This window comes from Sphaerodactylus townsendi, linkage group LG04 (assembly GCF_021028975.2).
Source record: "Sphaerodactylus townsendi isolate TG3544 linkage group LG04, MPM_Stown_v2.3, whole genome shotgun sequence".
Taxonomy (NCBI): Eukaryota; Metazoa; Chordata; class Lepidosauria; order Squamata; family Sphaerodactylidae; genus Sphaerodactylus; species Sphaerodactylus townsendi.
In genome coordinates, this window is record NC_059428.1 from 48,911,122 (window position 1) to 48,935,031 (window position 23,910).

General features: G+C 40.5%; 1 protein-coding gene across 3 annotated transcripts in view; it reads left to right on the forward strand.

Annotated features, from left to right (window-relative positions):
* Positions 1-23,910, forward strand: part of LOC125430597 (ephrin type-A receptor 6) — a 475,628-nt gene that overhangs the window by 59,545 nt on the left and 392,173 nt on the right. The window lies entirely within an intron of this gene.

The following is a 23,910-nucleotide window of genomic DNA, read 5'->3' on the forward strand; positions in this document are numbered from 1 at the left end:
ACTGCAGTTAATGGTGCTCTGGACAGATCAAGACTTGATTGCCCAACTCTGATTGGGGCTGTTTTCAAAGACCTTTCAGAAATTGTATTAATCCAACATTCTGCAGCAAGGGACAGTGTTGTTAATACTGTAAGTATCACCTCTGAATTATAAGATCTACATTAGCTCCTAGTTTGACTCTGGGCACAATTCAAAGTACTGCTTTGTCCAGGAACCCTTAAAGGCCTCTGTGATTTTCATGTACTTAGAGATATACTGAATCATGTACTCCATTGAAATCAGAAGGGTGGTATCCAGGATCCATGGCCCTTTCCGCACCGCAACAGTGCGGGGGTGCATCGGCATAAACAATGCCAACACACACACCCTGGGATCATTCGCACGGATGGTCCCGGGAGGCCAGCAGGCGGCGGCGCAGCCTTCGCACAGGCTACCCTGTTGCTAAATGCCTACCTTGTCTCCTGGCTTCCAGCTCATTGCAGAAGCCAGTGGACACGCCTCCGCAGCCTGGAGCGATGGCTCTGGAGTCGCAGGCCAGGGGGGCGTGTCCCCTGGCCTCTGCGACAAGCCGGAAGCCAGGAGACAAGGTAGGCGTTCAGGAAAGGAGGGGGGAATGGAGCCTTCCAGCCGCTGCCATTCTCACGGCAGCGTTTGGAAGCCGCTGTTTCCGAAATACGTTGTTTGTAAACAACAGCTTCGCACCGCTCGGGGGTTGCGAGGCCGCCGCCGCACTGCTGTGCAACCCCTCCCCAGGGTTGCTGTTTTTAGCGTCCCTGGGACGCTGTATTCCGCCTGTGCGGAAACAGCCAGAGTTTGCTGTTGCAGGATTCCACCCCTCCCTACTTTGGGAGGTGTGCTTGCCATCCTCACTGCTGGCCTTCAGGAACCTGGAAAAGGCCTCTATGTATCATTTGATTTTGTGTAAGTTCTAGTTTTAGGTAGTAAATGTGGTTGATAGTAACTGGCCATATCCTGTTACTGTCACTTTTTGGTTGTGATTGTTATGTGCTGGTCTTAAAAACTCCATGTTGCTCATTCATTATTTATTTTGGAACTTTTTTGTTCTACTTGGAGCCTATGAACAAGTTGCATGTGCATTAGATAGTCTACGCCACAGAGGTGCTTCCTCTGGCTAATACTTCCATTCATTCAAAGGCTCATTTATTTATTCTTTTGAAACATTTATTAGCTGCCTACTCTGTGGAATTAAAGACAGCTTATGGTGTAAATAGAACAACTATAAAAATGCATAAAAGAATACAATTTAAAATTGCACTTAGGACTGCCAATAAATTAAAAAAACTACATTAATCAAAGACAATCCTAAATAAAACTGCCTTCAACTTCCTCTTGAAGATTGAAACTGGGAGCCTCCTGGGAGGTTGTTCCATAATTGTGGGGCTTCCAGTGAAAAGGGTCTTGCTTGTGCTCCCATCAGAAATCTTCTTGGTCAATGGAATAGCAGAAGGGACCTTTCCCCCTCCCTGTGATCTGAATTCCTGGTGGGAACATATGGAAGAACCCTTCAGTTAACTAGTCCCAACCAACCAATAACAATGGATTTTATAGAATACAACGAGACTCAGTAATATTATATAGATGACAGTAGCATAGGGCAGCAGAATTGAAATACAAGTCTCTTATTTTTAGTGAGAGCTCATTAGTTTTTTACCTTCGTTGATGGAAGTTAGGGCTGTTTCCTGATGATGCATGATTCTAAAACAAAATATTAAAGGCTGCAATAAATGGGATTTTTTCTTTTAAAACATTCAAGATATTAATCTTCTTGATAGAAGGCCAAGACATGAAGTCTAGGACTTTTATTTCAGAGCAAACATGGAAATAAAATGGTTTGTTGAGAATTTTGCGGCAAACAGAAAAGTTACTTTGCAATCTGAAGGCAAAAAATGGCATAGGATTGCTATATGTTCATGGCACTTAACACACACAGATCTTAATACCGATAAAAGACCAAAGGTTTCACATTTCAAATAGATGTACATATGGACATATGAAGCTGCCTTGTACAGAATCAGATCAATGGTACAGTGAGGTCAGTATTGTTTATTCAGAATGAAAGTAGGTCTCCAAGGTCTCAGGCAGAAGTCTTTTTCATCACCTCCTACCTGATCCTTTTAACCAGGGATGCCAGAGACCTTCTGCATGCCAAACAGATACTTTACTACTGAGCCTTAGCCTCTTCCTAGCAATAAGAAACTTATGTAGTCTACAGCACTGCATGCACTGTGCTCTGCTGGATTTTAGCCCTACATGCAGTACTTAACAGCTGGTTGGTGCTTTACAGATTTGATAGGCAGATTCTATTGGGGTTCAAACATGGGCACCCAATCCAGAACACTGGACAGCTGAGGATGACACCACTACAGTGCCACCCTGACACTTCCAGAAGGCTTTCTGGTAGTTCAGGGAGAAAGAAAAAAAACCCTGCCACTGGAAAGCCCTCCACGGGGCACAATGGATTTATGCCACCCAAAAGGTGGTGTAAATCTGACAGCCAGAATGCTGTGCTTCTAAGCCCCAGGTGGAAGCTAGCTAAGGTCAGCTCCACCCCAGGAATGCCCCCGCTATGCCCCTCTTTACTGATGGGGTTGGTGGAGATGCAGGAGCATTGATGCAGCACTGAGCACTACATCCAGACATTCTGGAGGGGAGCTGCAGCTGGCCGCCTACTGGTGTGTTTGCCTTTTCACCAGGATAAGTGCCCAGGGAGGGCAAATCCACCAGCATGAGGCCATGCCCCCTACCCTCTGGATTGGGCTGAACTTCTGACAACTGACCAGTGATATTTAGGACATCCAAGTTTTATTATAATAACTAATTAGTTGTTTCCTGTTCATATTCATGTGACTTCAAAATTTATTTCCAATTAGTGCAACAGGGAGATCCAGCTGTACATGTGCAACCCGTAACTGTGGACACAGTTGCCAGGATGAGGACCAATGGTTTAAATTTACAATGAAGGCAAGAATTGCTGTGTACGTTAATTTAATCTCTTTCCTTAATCCATGAGTTCATTTATATCTACCATATATCTACCAACAGTAAATATATCTACCAACAGTGAATATGTCAATGGTTTAGGTACAGTTATCTTCCAATGTTTATATTGTGTAGAAGGAAGGAAATAAAGATTTCAACCTATCAATCAGTTAGGATTATTTATTGCAGGGGTGTCCAAGTAGATTAGTGTGGTTGATTTTTCCCCTTTTTATCTCAGTACATAGGTTGATGATGTCATGACAGTCATCAGTGTGTCTGCCTATCCTTGCTTGATAACACCAGAAATACTGTGCAATATTTTGAAGGTATTAAGATGATGTATTATCCTTGTGCTACGCTCTGCCTGTTTTATATTGTTCTAGATACATCAGCTTGTCCCTTTGTGCATTATTAGGTACATGGCTTGTTGCATGAGGAAATGGGTAATAGACAAAGACATAGCATCCATTTGCCATGGATCCTTCAACAAAAGGCTTTTTGCAATTTGAGGAAATTTTCTGGTCCTTCCATATAACACAAGGCTGGTTGAATGACTGTCAAGTTTAGCTTCCTTAAACCGTTCTGTCATTGATGAAGTGTTGGACTTGGACCTGGTAAGCATCAGAGATATCACAGCTGAACAAGTTTCTGCTCAGTCTTCAAATTACTCAGTAGTTGTAGATCAGTCATTCAGTTTCTTATCTCTGAAATAAGAATATTATCAATAACCACTAGTCACTTTAAACGTTACTGTTACCAGACCAACCCATGGTGGGCAGGTGGGAGCTCTGTTTGAAGATAGTAATGCTCTACCCATTCTACCAACCCTTGGGGTGCCTAGCAGTGCAGTGCCAAAATGGGAGCCCATTATCTGCATTGGTTCAGTGTACCCACTATAAGTAAAAACTTGTCTGGACTTTCCCTTGCCCACATCTGCCATTCAAAGCACATTTCTCACACCCTTCCTGAAGGGATTAAGAGAGCACAATGACCCTGCCCCAGAGAGCATTCCCATCTCCAGCTCTGAATCATACACCCTTGCAGAGACAAATGTCATGTGTGTCCTGCCCAGTGTTCTGTCCAGTGTCCTGCCTATCATGTTAATATGTGTCCTGCCCTAGTGTGTCCTGCCCAGTGTTGCATTAGCCCAATGCTTCTTCCTCTAATTAATTTTTCGAACAACCACCTCATTCACATTGTAATTGTTCTATAGCTGTAATTTTGCAGGCACTCCCAAGTTTGGAACATGTTAATGTTTCAACTCCTTAGATTAATGACCCAACCATTAAGGTTGATGTCTATCTCTTGTCTTTTCCTGGAAAATGTCCTGGGAAATTAAGGGCCACTCTGCGTAACCCTGAGAGTCCCTTTTTCCTTAAAAGAAACCCCCTCTTCCAGTAGTGTTGTTCATTATCTATGGAAACCTGTGATATCGTTCCACAATGCATTGTTCTTCTACCAGACTTAAGCATGGGTCACTCAGCTCTCTTCATCAAACCATTCCACTTCAAGATGAGGTGACTATAACCTTTATTCCTCATTTCCCTCATCTATTCCACACCCATCCTCTCACAACTGCTTATATGCTAGGATTGTGTGTGATTTGAATATTATGTGCTTGTGTACCCCCATTTCCCTTAATAAAACTGTTAAATTATATTCGCTATCCTGCAGAATTTCTTACAAAAGCTGATTTCTCTAGACATCGACAGCCAAGCTCTTGAGCATGTCTGGCCTTTTGCTAAGCCAAGAGTCTGCTCTCTAATTTCCCATTCTAAAAAAAGGAAAGGACCATTTCAGGAAACATTACTATGATAAGTCTATAAAATATTTTCTATTAGTATGTTGCTACATCAGTGGTTCTCAACTTTTCCTAATGCCGTGACCCTTTAATACAGTTCCTCATGTTGTGGTGACCCCCACCCTAACATTTATCCATTTTACAGATGGAGAACACTGATGCAGAGAGACTTAGGCGACCCCTGTGAAAGGGTCATTCAACCCCCAAAGGGGTCACGACCCACAGGTTGAGAACTGCTGCTATAGATATTGGTTGCACCCATAGTGTTTTAACAATAAAATAAACTGGGGTAGAGTGAGATATTTCACTAATTCATTCATATAAATCTGGAACTGAACCATTTCTTGCTAAACCCACTGTCTGATTCAGACTGTGAATTATACAGGAAATCTTGATTGTATATTTATTCTAGCGACTGATTTTAAAAAGGAGGGTGGGTGGAATCAAATCCTTATAAACCTAGGCATATATTTCCAGTTAGAAAGTCTAATAACCCATACTTAATCCCAGTTTTTTCTTCTTCAAAGCATTGTTTAGAAACAAAATAATGCTAGGCTGGATACTACTGAGTTTACTATACACTAACCTTTACACATGTTTATCCCATCTTCACATACATATACAATTAAACTTGGAATCAGCATTATTTTATTTCTTTAATAGGGTACATTCTGACCAAGTCCCAATAATCACCTTTGGTCTTTTATGGTCTTTTCTATATGAATGCTTGAAAGCATTCCAGATGAGGTTTTTTTAAAAAAAAAAATTGTTCAACAACAAAATGCATATGTTTTTGCAGTGTCTTTAATGGATCATGAGACTCTTTTACTTCTTAAAAACCATTTGACAAATAGCAGGTTGGTGCTTGTGGAATGGGTTGATGATGCCTAACCCCCCTTTTTTCTTTTTTTTTGCATCTCTGGAATTCCTCAAAAAGTAATTACTGAGGGTCAGGGGCTAACTGAACACTATGGGGTGCTAAATGGGACCTGCAACAGAATGGGGCAAATGCAAAATCACTGCAATTTTCAATCCCAGGAAAGATTCTAGAACAAATTATAAAGTGGTCAACCTATAAACATCTGAAAAAAATACTGTGGTTAGTAGAAACCAGCATAGATTTGGTAATAAATTCTGGTAGACTAATCTTATCATCATCTGTGCTGTCAAGGGTAAATTCCAAGATGACTGATAGATGTGTCTATACAAAAGGATCTATCTTACCTTGCCTCCAATGATACTCCCCCACAGTATTTACATTCCAGTGCATAAACTGCCACATGACCGTGAAAATGATCTAACTGCTTGGAATAAATGCACTCTGAGGAAATATTTTATGCTCTTTAGATTTTAGCTATTGCCCTCTGTAGTATCAGCTGGTAGATACTGCAGTGTTTTTATTAGGGGCATTATTTTTGTCTGCAGAGGTGTGAAAATTGAGGATTTGCTGCCTTATTTGTTTTGCGGCACCATTACAGAGCATCCAAGGATAAGGTTTTTCCCTGAGCTGTTGAAAGGCCAAAAGCATTTGTAAGCATATTTTTCCCCCTTCCAGAAAAAGGAACTCAGCCAGAAAGTGGTTACTTTTGTGTTAACTTTTAGCAATACAAGGTAAACTTTATGGAGTTGATTTACTGCTTCCAAAAGAAGTGATATTTGGGTGTCAAGAATTTGTTACACAAATATTTATTATGATAAAGGAGAGAGTGAAAGAGAGATCTATAAACCACAAGTACTGGCAATCCCTGTGCCAACATGAGTGCCTATTCTGCTAATGTAAGGGGCAAATGTTCCAGGCAGTCAGGTGCCACTCGCCTTCAAAATGTTTGACCCAGAAGTTTTGTCCACTGCCCAGGCCCACTGGAGCAAAATGTTGTGCTGGCATGGCTGGGAGTGGAGCTGACCTTAGTCAGCCTCCAGAGCCCAGTCAGCCCCTGTGCACAGGAAGCACCAGTGGCACCACTGGCAGAGATATGCCCTGATTTTCATGGTTTATTTCTACTTTCCCCTAAGGGAGATTTTGAGGTGAAGTTTTAAAAAACTTTTGGGGGCTTCCTGCACCATAGGAAAGCCCTTTGGAACTGGTGGGGTGGCACCAGCACCATTCCAACCCTCCTGACAGCTCTGGATTGCACTGTTAATCTTTAAAAGAGAAGTGTTTTGTGTATTAAATGAGATGAAAGATATATTCCAAGCTCATCCTCACAAACCATTTGATGTGTTCAGGGGAACATTTTGTAAATGCCTGTTTGGAAAACACAGCAATGTTAATGTGATGAAATATAAATATAGTCACACTGCCAGCCATATTATACTGATCACAAGGGGGACAACAACTCCTTTATTATAAGTGATGTTGAAGTTTCTGCTGCCTCAAAACAAGCTAATATAACTTCAGTTCAGAGCAAGCTTGAATTAGCAAATTTTAAACTCTCTTCATAATGATGTCATAACTGTTAGAGGAAAGGTGATTGTATACTTTGGGCAATTGTCTAAGTTTCTCTTTACAGTGGAATTAGAATGTTTGTGTTGCCCCCTTACCCATAGGAGTATGTTGCTTCTTGTCAAATAGTAAGCTGAGAGTTAGTTTATTAACCTGATCCCTACTCTTCTTCCTGTGTCTGTTTTTTTCTATTCTCCTCCTAGTTCTGCTGGAAATCTATTATTCAGTTATTATTCACACACACAACCTCCAGTTTGAGAATAGAATTGAATAGAGATCTCAAGGGCAGGCACCCACTAGTTAACTCTGAATCCATTTTTAAACCACAGAATTCCATGGTGTTTGTGGGAGGCAGCGGGAGAGGATACAGTATGACCAAATAGCATCTGCAGTGAGCATGTGCAGAATGCCATCTTTCCAAGCAATCTCACAACTGTTCTCCCAATCCCAGACACGTTCCCAAATAGAAACTAAAAGCAGCAAATAAGATTTTCATTTTTATCGTTAATTATACATTCTTCATAAAGACACTAGGAAAATAGTGTCTCCCTCTCACTTTATATTTGACAGCAGAAGGAAGAAGAAGAAGGAGGATCACATCACTGCTAGGCTTAGGTTATTGGCTGATAAAGGAAGGAGCTGTTCTCTGTTTGGTTGCAGGCGCAGTCACTGTTTTACTTTGTTAGAGCCTTACAAAGAATAAGCTATTTCTTAATTGTAGACATGTCGGCCACAGTGTACTCTGCCTGAGAATAAGTGAATAGAATAAAAAAGGCCACCTTTGAGTGGTTGGGAGGAGGGCAGGCCCATACAAGGTGTAAAAAATGGGAAAGGGCAGTAGGACAGAAAAGAGACTTTACACCCAGCAAAAGAAAAATTTCAGCGCTGGACCTAGTGTCCAAAAGTGGACAAAAAGTGGACAAAAAAGCTTCTGACAGCTTTCAGTGCTATGCAATCCAACAATACAGCCACCACTGTTTCGTCAGCTCAACAACAGCAAAGATCTGCTTGTCTTCTCAGGAAAAGAACATGTCACCCCATTTTTAATATCATCCAATGGCCCTTGTCTGAATCTGACACACACATCTACTTTTCTATGTTCCTATATGTTTCTTTTTTATGCCATCTTGTTGGAATTGGTTTTTAATGTTTATAATGTCATAATGTTATGTGAGAGCCAGCATGATGTAGTGGATAAGAACAGGTGGATTCTAATCTAGAGAACTGGATTTGATCCCCCACTCCTCCACCTGAGTGGCGGTGGAACCAGATGTGTTTCTGCACTCCTACATTCCTGCTGGGTGATTCTGGGCTAGGCACATTTCTTCAGAACTCTCTCAGGCCCACCTACCACACAAGGTGTCTGTTGTGGGGAGAGGAAGGGAAAGGAGTTTGTAAGCCACCTTGAATCTCCTTACAGGAGAGAAAAGTAGGATATAAATCCAAACTACTACTACTACTACTACTACTACTACTACTACTACTACTACTACTACTACTACTACTACTTCCTCCTCCTCCTCCTCCTCCTCCTCCTCCTCCTTTTCGTCTTCTATATTTTTATACTATTTTATATTATTGCATTGTTTGTATAGGTTTTACATGTAAGCCACCTTCGAGTCCCTAGGGAGATTGGTAAAGTAAAAATGTAATGTCTAAATAAATATAAATAAAGAAATAAGCTCACGAATTCTAAAATCAAGCCATCTCTGCAACAGCTGCTGTGGTATTTCCATTAGAAAGCAAAGAAGATAACTTGCTGAGTGGCTAATGTGACTGTGTGGGCCAGCAACAGTAAGAATAGTAAGGTGATAATCTTAAATCCAGAGGCTTGTCTATAGCACTGTGCATAAATGGCTGAAAATTAAAACCACACTTTCAATATTAATCTAGCAGCCTGAATCTTTGTAAGTTATTTAAACATCCAAAAAAACCCCCTCTCATATGATCCTGATTTATTTCAGATTCATAGATATACTTGCAATTTAAATATTTATAGTTGTCATCTGAGGTGTGCTTTACAGACATAAATTCAATGTTCATTAATACAATACCTGCAAAGCTGGTGACAATGCAAAAAAGCAACCATAATTTAAGGACCTATCCTCAGCTGACAACAGAATCAGAGATAGAATTCAGGAAGTATTACTTACTATCAAAATATACAGAAAAACAATTAAAATATTAAGGCTTATATTACAAAACTAGGGATGAAAATTGCAAATCAATGCTTTGTATCACTGTTTGACATATTTATAAGGGTACTCTAAGTAAAAAAAATGGGGTGGGAGATGGCAAAAAGCAGTCTTGGGCCAGTGTTTGGCTATAACCACCCATAGCTGGATAACAGCTGTAGTTATAGTTATTAAAACTTCCCAGAAAGGTTTCCATCTGTTGTACTGTACAATTGTCCATGCTGGCAGGGGCTGATTGGATTTGTAGTCCATGAACATCTGGAGAGCCACAGGTTGCAGACCCTGATCTATACAGTGCCCCTCCTTCAGTTTAATCCATTATCTTGTTGCAGGAATCCCTCAATCTTGTTGAACCTGTGGGTACTTCTGAAATTTTGAGAACAGATAGTGGGCCCCACAACAAAATGGCCACCATATAACATTAGGATAGCCTAAATAGTCATGGGGAGCGCTGTGAACCAGGTGTGCACTGTTGGGGTTATGTGGAGGGTGGAAAATCACCCCTGTACCTTTCCCCTTCCCCCTGCCTCACCAGGCCTGGCAGAAGCTGCTGCTGGGCGCCCCTGCTCAGCCCTGCCCCACCAGCAGGTCCTGTGGCCCGGAGCAGCCTGGCAGGGCTGGGCTGTGAAGCTGGGCTAGGCAGTGACCTAGCCAGACTGCTTTTTCAGCCAGCTGCTTTTTTCAGCTGGCTGAACTAAGGTAAGTGGGAGATGGGGTGGGATGTTCAGAGGTCATGGGGCATGGGGCCCCGTGAGTGGTGGGGTCCGGGCACCATTTTGTCCAAGGTACCATTCCCCCCCCACACACACACACCACTGTTTTCAAACAGGTTCTCCCCACAGACACAAATGCCATGCCTCTTGGGCACTTCCTAAGCACCTCCTACTCTATGGAACTGAAGTAGAGCCAGAACTGGGTCTCTGCTTTGAGGAAGAAGCAAGCAGGTCCCAAAAATGCATAACTGAAACTCATTCTATGGCATTTTGAAATAGCACTTTCTTTTCAGTGGCTGAAGCACTAGATTAAATTCAAGGTGTTTGCACTTATGTACAAACTCCTTAACAGGCTCTGGGACCTGTGTGTCTTAGGAACTGTCTGTCTTGGTATGTTCCCCAGAGAGCATTTTGATCAGGTTATAATAACTTACTGTCTCTATTCCCAGAGTAACCTAGTTAGCTTCAGCCAGGACCTTTTCAGCCCTGGCCCCAATCTGGTAGAGAAAGCTCTGTCCAAAGAGGCCAGGGCCCTGTGGGACCTTATTCAATTCCACAGGCCTGAAACACAGAGCTGTCCCACTAAGCTTTATAGTAACCTCCATATTCTTGTCAGCTAGGAAAAATTATATCAATGACTTGTCTGTATTATACTTCATTTTAGCAATTAGGCAGCAGAGAATGTGAGCACGGGCTTCTTTATGTAAAGAGCAGTGTAAAATGATGTGCAGTATATGTCAGGTAGCGTAGAGCCACAGGGAATAGAATGTGGTGAAATCTTCCAGTCATCGCTACTGAAGGAAAGGAGTTCACTCTGGCTAAGGAAAATGCCCTGCAATGTCACAGGATGGTTAATGTAGGTATTTTGCACACTTGCCATATTACACTGGTATGTCAAGAGATTCTAGTGGAGCATGTGGAGCATCATCACTTGTCTATCATGATCTAAAAATCTTTAAGCACCCAGAAGATGTACTTTCCTCACAGGTCAGCAGGTCATCCAAAGATATTTCAAGTCTTCCAATTATTTTATAAATTAACTCTGACCAACTCATAAATTTCAGGTTTTCTAACATTTATGTAAAAAGATTGCCCCCTTCCAATCTGAAGTAATTTTAGCCAGTATCGAACAGATGTAAGCCGCCCCTTAGTTTCCAGATGTTGTTGCCCAGTTTCTGCACAAAGTGTCATACAACTGACACATTTTGTGGTGTGCATAACTGATCTTATAAAACTGGTTTGGATACATTCTATATCTTTATATCTATATCTTTGTGAAATGAGTTTACCCAATCCAGGATGCCATAATTGAGGGACAACCTTGGTAGTGAACACCTGGAGCAATGCTGGAATAAGTTGGTTCCCTTGACATCCCAGTCTAAACATTCAGATTAATCCAGCGAGGGGTCGTATAAAGATGTTCAACAATATTGGCAAGAGAAAGAAAATAATTTTCAGCTCTTAATACACAGACCAACTGGTTTTGCTAAAGGTCTGCTGAGTCTCATCCTCACCATCACCAGACATAACCATGCCCTAGGAGGAACTAATGAATCACAGTACAACTGACAGACATTATTTTAAATACTGTATTTAATATGTGCATGTACTAATATTTGTACAGATTTAAAAATATTTTATAGTGCAATCCTAAGCAATCTATTGACTTGAATGGATGTAGAGTTGCACTGGTAGACTATTGAACACTTATACCATATAAATTGTAATTTTTTTAGCTAATTCTAAAGTGCTAAAATATTCTATAATAATTTCATAAAATAAATGGTGAGTTACTAAGTGTACTTTTCGCAACTATGTTTGTTACGACAGCTTTCTACTAGTGGTATTTAAAGATACGTATTTCTATCAAAAATTCTTTCAGTAGTTTATCATAGACATTTTTCTTTCAGTAAGCCTTTATCATACATAGTCCATTGGATATACAAAAATTTCTATTTATGCCCTGAATATGTCTTTAATCTACCTTTGAGCTATTTTGTCTGATCTTTTCTTTTGAGATTAAAAAACATGTAAGTCAGATACTCAGTCTATATATTTTGCAGTTTTCTATACTTTTCTAACATTTTTGAACAGCTGTTTGACAAACTATATAGGTGAAGGAGTGGGGTTTTTTTACTGTTCTTTTGTGCTTTTTAATCCATACAAGTTTTTGGTTCTTTCTTATCTTTATTTCCCCCCTAAGGTACTGTAATGTGTATTGCAGGATTTTTTCCTTTGTTGAATGTATGAACAGATATAGATCTTTTTTCAGCAACTCCTTTTCTAACTAGTCTTTTTTATTTTTGTATTCTGACTTCATTCCCTGCTGCTTTTAACCTAAGGAACAACATGGCAGACAAAATTTTATCTCAGACTTTTTGAAGTCAAGATAAATGCTTTTGTCCATTGCTGCCGCCTCTTTTAATTGTGGACTTCTCAGAGGAATGCAGAGAAAAAGTTCCTTTGTTGGTCTCTATTTGAACCTCTGTCGTTTCATTCATCTTTTCTTCTCAATCAAACATTTTTTTCTAGCCAAGTGTCAGAATCTTTCATTTAGGCGTGAAAGTTTTTTGTAGATCAAGGGTTAGAAACTTGATTTCAGTATTTGTGGTGGTGCACCAACACAATTGTATGGTGGTATTTTTTTACAGATACAACAACACTTTTTACAGATACAACAACACTTGACAGAGATATCGAGAGATCCTCTCCTAACAATCAGCACTCACCGAGGAACTTAAATATTACTCTGTCATTAGAAGCATAGCTAAGGAAAATGGAGCCTGGGGCAAAATCTGAGTTTTGTGGGGGGGCCCAGTATGGGTGGCCACCCTCCCCCACCATGACCAAACAACTTTTTTTTGCACCAGGTCATCTCAAAATCACCATCACGTTATAGAACACACCCCAACTCAAAAATCTGAAAACAGAAATGGTCCATGCCACACAGCAGAAATAAATGTTTTGACAATGCTTTAAAAATACTTTCAAAATGTTTTATTACTGCTGAAAAAACATTTTATGGTGTTATATCCAGCACCCCAATTGCCCCCCAGCATTGGAAACAAACCACAACGCCAGGAAGGAAAGGAGGGAAGGAAAGGACAGAGACATTTTAAAGCTGCTTCATCTTTTTCAGCAGTAGTAACGGAATTTTTTTCCCCATATGGCATAGTGTGCAGGGGTGTCAGCCTCTGCGGGCCGCCTCCAGGCTCAGCAAGGCACCGTAGTGGAGCAAGGAGAAGTGCACAAGGGCACATGACACCAGCTGGAGCAGAAGCATGGACTGCACCAGGAAGTTGGGCAGTGTCTCCAAGTAGGCATCCCTGTCGGTCCTCGAAAGTGGAGTGGGCGAACACAGAGCTTCTCTGCCCCCCACCAGGCTCAAGCTTCCCCCCCCCACACGCATTAATGCGTATGACTTACCTTAGCTGCCAACGGTGCCTGGCAGGGTGGAGATGCCCCGGGGCATGCAACAGCCTCTGCCAGGAGGGGAGGGGGATGAGGAGGAGGGGTGTGGGGTGGTTTTCTGCCCCCACATGACCCCAATGGCTGCATCCATTGTGCAGGGCCCCAACCCTACCCCCTGCAGGCTACGCCTCTGTCTGTCATACACCTTAAGACTTACAAGGTAAGTTTAGGACCAATATGTAGTGTAATCAGACAGCAAACAGTACTGATTATAGTTACCCACAAAGAAAGCATTCTGCACATCTTTTTTTTTACTAACAATTAATTGTGTACAATTTTCAAGACAGACATCTGACACTGAAAACCAGTTTGGAGGTCTAACTGATCCTAAACTTAGTTATAACCTTGAAGTCAATGAACTTAGAAGGTGTAATTCTACATGGGATATCCTGTTACTAATTATATATTCCCAGAATAAATTCCCCTCCTTAAAACAAGGGGGGACAATGGCAACTTTCACACTTCATAACTTTCCTAATAGATTTTCACCAGTTCTCATATGCAACATCTTTTGGGATATTTTTCAATTTTTGGCAGTTTCAAATGGGATGAGGGAGAGGTTTAAGGTACATTTGGTTGCAACCTTTTTTCATCTTCATGCAAATTTTAAAAACTATTATAACATTCATTTTTTACAGCAGATGTCAATTAAATCTTAAAAGATTACACTGCTCACCAGTGTAACTTCTGTGTCACATTTCAGATGTCAAAAAAATCATCTGTGTTTTATGACAAATGGAATTTTCTGACATGCCCTGAGCCTTATGAACAGACCAATACTTGCAGCTCCATAAAGCATAAACCATTTAGACTTCTTTGGGAAGCAGGAGCTCTTTTGATGGTTTACAAATTGTCAGTTTCCTTGAGGGTTTGATATATAAAGCCAGAAAATATAAGCAGAGGTTTCTGCTGTGAATATTTGTGGATTGTTTATGCAAGATGCAATGCTGCGTAGAATTTTTATCCAAAGGTGACTGTGCTGCTCAGAATATGGGCAGCTGTTCTTATCTTCATTATGCATATAATAAAATGCACAAATCTTCCATAGCAGCTTTGAAAGTCCTTTTAGAGGACCTGAGAAGAAACAAGAAAATACTGGCAGTGTATGGAGGTGACATCAAATTGTGTAGGATCATGAGTGCTTTTGAGAGAGGTAGGAATGTGAATTCAACCTTGGGTTTCAAAAAATAATAGAATTCATCACATTTAAATCCAGTTATTTAAATCAATCACCAGCATTTTTCCACTTATTAAGAAAAAAAGAATTTTGAAATCCATTTTTGGATTTTCAAAAATCAGTAGAGATTAAAAGGCTACCGGTATATTTCAGATTGATTTCATAGCAATTCAAGGAATGCCAAAGTGATGTTAATTTCAGTTTGCAGTTTGCTGTGCTATGGACATGACGATTTTACCCTCTAATAGCAAAAGTTTGAACATACCTGTTTTCCTTTGAAGATAAATCTTTACACACATACATTAAAGCAACTGTTCCTGAAGTGCCAAATAAAATGAGCTATTCAACTGCTTTATCCTCTCTTCTAAGATATATTTACATATATCTCCCTTCTGAGCTGCTTCCGAGCAAATGGCTGGACAGGGAGGTGCTTTATTCAGCTGCACGTTCCTTTAAAAAAAATTCCTGGTGCACATCTGTGTTGTCACGCAGATGCAAAGGGTCCTAACATCAGACAGCATGTCTGTGGGGGTTCACTCATTCATGGCTGCATAACTACACATAGGTGGAAGATACATTAAAAAAATATGTGCCTCCATGCGAAGGCGCGCGCTCCTGTGGGACAGACAGCCATGCGAATGGCCCGGAGCCACACCAGATTCACTCATTGTCATGTTCTTGGACCATTTTAAGTGGACACTCTTTTAATGACCCTCTAAATTAGGTTACATTCTGAACCAGGAGGAACCGGGTTTGATTCCTTGCTCTGCCACCTGAGCTGTGGAAGGTTATCTGGGGAATTCAGATTAGCCTGTATATTCCAACTCACGCCAGCTGGGTGACCTTGGGCTAGTCACAGTTCTTCTGAGCTCTCTCAGCCCCACCTACCTCACAGGGTGTTTGTCGTGAGGAGGGAAGGGAAAGGAGTTTGTAAGCCCCTTTGAGTCTCATATAGGAGAGAAAGGGGGATATAAATTCAACTCTTCTTCTTTTACAATGTATCTGTATAGGTTACACTAATGTATTTCAGCTGTGCACAAAGTCCAAACACTTCCTAGTAAGAACTAAGCTGAAATTGAATCCAGATAAGAGTGGGGGGTTGGTCAAAAGCAGGGTCAGTCATAGCTAGCAGAGTTATCCTGCTTTAAATGCCCCTGAACTGTTCAATAATGAGACTCTGTAGCCAGATCAGTCTCTTTATGATGAAACAGCATCAGGGAAAAGCATTTAGACTTCTGTTACCAGAACTAAAAGTTAATCTTCAAAAAACCTTCCATTATACCCCATGTCATGCCCCTCCACATCACACAACACTATTCCTTTACACCCATTCCCAAAGAAAGTTGGAGCTCCTCCAGTCTCAATGTCCAGAGACTGTGATGCTTTCAATTAGATCAACACAGCCCACACTTCCCAGGGCAACAGCTTGCAGGTGTCTAACAAGCAGATTAGTCTTTGCCTGGGAAATGAAACTAAAGCAGCAGCCACCAGGAGGCAGGAAGGAGGAGAAAGGGAAGAGGATTCCATATCCCAGCCCAGACACATAGCAGGATCAAACCATAACAGGGCAGATCATGACACAGTCTGTCATGAGCCAGCCCCTGGGTACTTATTAAGATACAGATGACTCTGAGGCAGAACCTGACAACACAGTGCAGCCAGATGGCTTCTCCTGAGGAAGACCAGGCAGCAGAGCCAACTCCCAGCCCTTCCCTGCCTGATGACATGCAGGTGGAGGAGCCTGCAGATTCTCCTAGGGAACCCCGTAATGAGTCAGCAGTGCGCAGGAGGCAGAAGCAGAGGCAACGGCTGCAGAAGCAAAGGAGGAGTGCTCATATTGCAGCAAGATATGGGAAGATAGAAGTGTCTGCATCTGATGAGGATTAACTCCTTGCAGAATCCCAACCCCTTGGACAAGGCGGTAAGCTTACTTCTGCCTGGGTGCAACAAGTGTGTTTCCTGTTGTTTCTGCATGTCAGGTCTACTGCTGATTCCCAGTTTGTTTACCTGATCTCCTGTGCCATGACCTGTTGAACTGACCCATGACTACATCTTCGCCTGCCACCTCCCTTGACCCATTGGACTGTCTTCTGACTGCGCTCTTGTCTGCTGCCTGTTCTGTCCTGCGAGACTGGACCTGATCATGCCCTGCCTGCCTGCAGCACACAGTCATAGCTAGAGGAGTTATCCTGCTTTAGACAGGGTTGCACTTTCATGAATAAACAGAATCACAGCTTGAGGATTCAAGTAGATCTGTCACTTCAGATGAAAATTCAGGTTTTGTCTGTGGTATGTATAGCCTTGAACCAATTTTGGAGGATTCATCAGTTATGTGCCTTCCAAAGAACTGAGAATTGTTACACATGTTCTGCAAATCCTGGCTAGGTTACTGCAAAATATTTTCTTTAGTTCTGCCACTGAAAACTGTGCACAAATTTCAGGGTCTGGTGATTGTGTCTGAAACTTAAATTGAAGATGTTGTTTAGACCCTGTCAATATTTTCAAGAAAGAGCTGAAATTTCAACATGCTCTTGACATTTAGCCCCATAAGACATTGGTGTGTCAAAAGTCAAGACCTTGTAAAGGAGTGTTGACATATGTTTAGTCTGACCATCAAGTTCTACATCAAAGGCCATGTTGTGTAATAAAATAAGAGGTAACTGTCTTAGAATATCACAGACCTGTATCTTCACCAATTGATACTCCTATATGGCTGACTATGCTGATCTGCTTGTAGAGTGCATGGCATGTTTCTGCACCTATTTGAATATTTATGTGCTGGTGTGGAAACTTACATGTGCCACCTTTTCACATCTTGATCTCTACATTTTCTTTGTGGCTTTCCAAAGCAGCTCACTTGCCCCTGTGTAAAATCTGATGGTGGACTAGACAGACCACACTTTTGATCCAACAGTGCATAATATTCTCCCATAAGTTGCCCAAGATAGATTAAAATAACAGAGGGTAAACTTAGAATTGTGTTTACCATAAATTGATCTTTTGTCGTTTCTTCTGTGTTGGGATTCAGGGGTTAATATTAATGAGCTTGGATATTTCTACTTATCATTCTGTCACTAACTAGTCTGTCAGTTTGCGTTAAGCTTTCATTATTACAGTATATTTTTAGAATTAAATATGGCAGGTTTGGGCTGCCATTTATGGATCAACCATTTCACATTTATTGAATTTATTATAAAGAGTTGCAAAAGATATATTGAACAAACTACTATAAGAAATTCATTTATTAAAAAACTGCTTCAGTATTATATGCCCTATTTTAATGTGGCACTCTTATTTTATTGCAGCTGTACAATAACCAGAATAGTCTTGTAACAGGAAACATATTTTTGTTAGAGATTTCAAAGGTATGGGGCAATTATTGATCAGGCATAATAAAACACAAAATATGTCGTGACAACTGGCATGAAATATTCACAGTGTTGTCGGAATCATAAGTGCTTTTATAGTTATTTTCATTTATTTGGTCATAATATCAACAGTAATGGTTTTTGTAATACTCTGTTTTGGTTGTAATCTTTAAATACACTTGTTTGGAAGCCAGGTCAACTAAAATCAATAGGACATTGCCCCATTTTATATACCGTATATACTCGCATATAAGTCAAATTTTTCAGCACATTTTTTGTGCTGAAAAAACCCCCCTCGACTTATACATGACTCAGGTGTATTTTAAAAAATATTTTAGGGTTTTTACTTTGTTGGCCACCAGGGGGCACAGTTTTTAGGCTAGTGGCACCAAAATTTCAGGGATTTTTCAAGAGACCCTCCTGATGATACCACCCAAGTTTGGTAAAGTTTGGTTCAGGGGTCCAAAGTTATAGAGCCCCAAAAGGGGTGCCCCATCCCTCATTGTTTCTAATGGGAGCTAACTTTGGACCCCTTGGACCAAACTTCACCAAACCTTGGTGGTATCATCAAGAGGGTCTCCTAAAGATACCCTGAAATGTTGGTACTGCTAACATAAACATTCCTCCCCTGACCAAAAATCCAGTTTTGAAGGATTTTAACTCTTTTGTTTTAGCTTGGTTGCTGGTTGTGCTAAGGTTTTTGTACTTTTAAAGTTATTGTTGAGACCATATTGTTTTTGTTGACCCTCTTTTCTACTTACAGAGCTAGATTTTCTTTGAAATAAACATTCAAAAACATTTAACCTACTGATGCCTCAATTAATGTAATTTTATTGGTATCTATTTTTATTTTTGAAATTTATCAGTAGCTGCTGCATTTCCCATCCTTGACTTATACATGAGTCAATAAGTTTTCCCAGTTTTTTGTGGTTAAAGTAGGTGCCTCGACTTATATGTGGGTCGAATTATACACGAGTATATACGGTACTAACCAAACAGTTTCACCAGTGCTGAAAAACTTTCCAATGGTTCACAAATGGGCTGAGGAAAAATGTTCTGACTCTTTAATAGAGGCTTAATGTTTAGAAATGGGCAGTTCAATTTTTTCACAGTATGAAGGTAAATAACTTCACCTGATAAATAAAACACCATTAAGCTTCTATTAAAAGGACAGGATATGTTTTTCCTATGGGCTTTGGGCAGCCTTACATTCAGTTGGCCTCTTTATCACACTAGTAATACATACATTTCTAAATCAGGTGGAACACTGCTAACATGGGAATACTTCCCAGCAGTGAACCACCACCAGTGCTACAGGCATTGGTATGAGAAGCCACCAGATGATTCAGGCAACTCATGTAATCTCTGCATCCATTCATGAATAATGTGATAAGGAGCCCAAGTATATCTTCCTTGAGGATATAAACATTATTATTATTGTTGATTTCACAGTTGTCGGTTCTTTAGCTGGTTGCTGGTGTTTCATTACAATTCAAGCCTCACTGGGATGACCTCAGCTGGTTTGTGTCATAGATGCTGAAGCTTGATTTTCAAACTGGCATTTAATGACCTTCTCATGTTCTTTTTCAATGACCCTGCTGTCACCTGGTACTGCTATGTCGATGATGGTCAGTTTCTTGTCCTCTATCACGGTGATGTCTGGTGTATTATGTGCCAACACTTTGCCCATTGGGATTCAAAAGTCCCAAAGGATCTTGACCTTCTCATTTTCTGTTACTTTCTCTGGACAACGTTCCCACCAGTTTTTAGCTGTTCTTATGTTATCATTCTGGCATAAATTCAAGTGGATTATTATGGTTGATTTCACAGCTGCCAGTTCTTTAGCTGGTGGTTGGCCTTTCATTGCAATTCAAGCCTCACCCAGAGGCATAGGAAATTGTAAAGTATCGATGTAGTATTCATGCGGATCTCAGGAGGAATTTGACAGATGTTAATTTTGTCGATTTGAAGATAATTAAAGTGCTGCCCTAGTGTTTTTGGAATGGCGCCCAGGGTGCTGATTACTACTGGGATGACCTCAGCTGGTTTGTGCCATAGTCACCAAATCTCAGTTTTCCAATTGTGGTATTTAGTGACTTTTTCATGTTATTTTTCAATGACCCTGCTATTGCCAGGTACCATTATGTTGATGATGGTCAGTTTCTTGTCCTTGATCACTGTGATGTCTGGTGTATTATGTGCCAACACTTTGTCCATTTAGATTTGGAAGTCCCACAAGATCTTGACCTTCTCATTTTTCGTGACTTTCTCTGGACAACATTCCCACCAGTTTTTAGCTGTCCCAATGTTGTAATTCTTACATAAATTCCAATGAATCATCTTGATCACTGATTTGGCCACTGTGCCTTTGTTTGTGGAGCAGCAGTGGCATAGTGGTTAAGAGCAGGTGCATTCTAATCTGGAGGAACTGGGTTTGATTTCCCGCTCTGCCGCTTGAGCTGTGGATGCTTATTTGGGGAATTCAGATTAGCCTGTGCACTCCAACACACACCAGCTGGTGATCTTGGACTAGTCACAGCTTTTCAGAGCTCTCTCAGCCCCACCCACTTCACAGGGTGTTTGTTATGAGGGGGGAAGGGAAAGGAGATTGTAAGCCCCTTTGAGTCTTCTACAGGAGAGAAAGGGGGGATATAAATCCAAACTCTTCTTCTTCTTCTCTTCCTCCTCCTCCTTCTTCTTTGTATTCAGTCTGGACAGTCTTTTTGCAGCAGCTGAATACATGATCTACAGTTTTGGCAACTTCCTTGCACAATCTACACTTTGCATCATCTGATGATTTTTCAATTGTTAAGGAATATATGGTTAGGGGCAATAAAAGTTATAGTCACCTGATCTTGGAGTTGAATGGACCAATGAACAGAACGTAGCAACCAGTTCTGTGGAACAGAATCACAGGCAAAGAGAAACCAGAGATGCTGAACTCCATCCATTGGCTGAAGTGGTAAAAATGCCACTGTCTTCCAAACAGGACCCCCTTGGTCCACCATACATTGGTCTAGAAACAGTGGATTTGGGGGACCTTTATTTTCCAGCTCTACCCTTCTTGCAGTGCAGTGCAGAGTGCCAAGATGAGGAGCCCATTCTTGATTGGCTGGTGTACCCACAAGGACAGAAAATCATGTCTGGTCTTGCACTCACCCATATCTGCCTTGCAAAATACCTGCCTCACAGGTAATCCTGCCACACAGGTAATCCTGAAGGGATTAAGGTGAAACAATGCCTTCTACTGTAGAAAGCATTCCCATATCCAGCCTTGGTGTATTGACCTTACTGAATAAAAAGAACTTGCTAATGTATTACTTCAAGCTGTTCCTGCCAGCTCAACTTTCTTCCTCTGACTGACTTCTCTCTCAAGACCACCTCATTTACATTGTCAATGTTTTACTGCTGTAATTTAATCAGGTACCTTCCCCCTTTTGGGCATTCTCAGCTGAGCCACTTAAAGCCAAGTGATCAACCCATTAGATGAATGTCCTGATACTTAAGTTTTGACTCTCCCCAGAAAGGCAAGGCTCCCCTTTGCCCTGAGTGATTAAAGGTCTCTTTGCATCATCAGAGGGCCCATTTCTGCCTATAAAATAGCCCCTCTTCCAGCACTCAGAGCCCCATCTTCTGTTTTAACGTTTGGTTCAGTTGTGTTGCATGCCATGTGTTTTCCCCCCACCTCCTTGGAGCCCAGATGTAGGGAGAAAACTCTCTTTCTTGGACCAAAAGCTACTTCAGGATCTGGGACAGTATTACCCCTAAACATTCCCCAATTCTGTCCATCTATTACCAAATCTATCCCCTCAACACTACTTACATCCTATGACTGTTTGTGCTCTGCTGCTTTGATTATTGCGTGCTTGTACTTCTATTATAAAATTTCTATTATAAAATTCTATAAAATTGTTAAACTTCATTTGATCTCCTGCACATTTCTTTCTTAAGCAACTCTCTATAAAAGTTGGCAACCAAGATTCTGAGCTTGCCTGACTGATCACTTAATCAAAAGTCTGCTCTCACTAATTCCCCAACTCTTAAAGGGACAGACTCTTACAATTTTGGATAACAAAATGATAAGAATCTACAGTGTTCCTGTTGTATGTAGTTAGCGCCTATCTAGTTGCTAGGATCTGACCTATTTAATACTGTACACTTTTATGCACTCTCTTAATTTATCAGACCAGAAGTCACATCTTCTGCATTGTTGGAATGAAAAAAAATACTTTGGTCTTTTCATGGATTGGATCAATTTCTACATTTTACAGAATCAAATGATAAATGTTTTCTTAGTCGCCTACAGGTAGGAAGCTAAATGTTTGAATACTCCTCCTGAAAAATACTTATACATAAGTAATGTGCTGAGGAGGTTTCATCCTAGCCTTTTCCAAGACATCCTATTTTTACTATGAATATGGAATATTTTTGCAGAACACTGAAACATGCCACCCCCTAATGACACTCTAAAACTATATAATCCAGGAAAAGTTTTGCCATGAACTACATTTTATCATGTGATATTAGTTTGTCCTGATTATTACAAAATGCAAGTTGCAAATGTTATTCAACAAATCATAAAAAAATGGACCAATTTCGCAAGAGTAAATGTTAAGCTATAATTTGAAAAAGAAGAAAATATTTCAGTAACTCCAACATATATGGGTACTTTTTGATTCATTAACATTTGATTCATTAACATTTTAGAGTACTGATTTTCTCACCTGTATCATACCAAATAGCAACTCCATTTGTATCATTGGGATCTAAATTCTTTAGAGGCGTGAAAGATTCTTAAAGTTAAACATGCTCCATTTATAATGCATACCTTAGACTTGTTTTTTAGAGGCAGACGTCTATTACAGAATAATTAAAGCTACTGTATATATAATCTTGTCTAAAAAAAACCAATGAAAACCTCGCTCCTGTCTGAGAGAAAGTACTGAATAATAGGCAAGGAATATCCCCCCAAAATTGGTCTTTTTTTCTGCTTGAAGGAGAACAACCTTCAACTTAACCTTCAGAAATTATTCTCATGGAGTTAAAAACAAAACTTTATTACCCATGCCCCGTAGACTAAAGGTTGCTTTTAAAAAGATTTCATACCTTGCTAATGATTTTGACCTCAATGAATTTTAATTAACAGAAAAACCCTAGCTACTTGATAGCTCATCACAGTGATGTGTGACCAGATGAAGCCTACTTGTGGCTATGTACAGGTTGAAAGGACTGATTTGGCCCCTGTAGAGACATTTTTTTACTTCAAGGAAACAGAGTAGTATATTCCACATAGCCTCAATTAAAATACCATTCAATATTAATGGCCCCTGCAAGGAAAGTTAATGTAGGTTTAGGCAATCAGTTCACATTACTGATTGTGGAAAGCTGACCATGTGAGGCGCAGGAGCAGTAACTAATGGTTCTTTTGGAGAGTCCACTTGTCTTGCTCATGTTTCAGAACATAAAACTAGGGCCTAATCCATGGTTAAGCAAAAGACAGAACTGTTTCTGAAATATTTAAAGGAATACTGAGAACATATGGAACATGTGATGTTCTTGGGTCAGACACTTTGGTTCACAGGCCTAATCTGGTTCACAGGTAATTTAGATGAAATGGAAGAGTTGGAATTGTCAACATTCAGATAAGGCCTAGAGTTCTCCTAATATTACAGCTGATCTCCAGACAACAGAGATCAGTTCTCCTGGCAGTTCTGGAGAGCAGAATCTATGGTATAACATGAT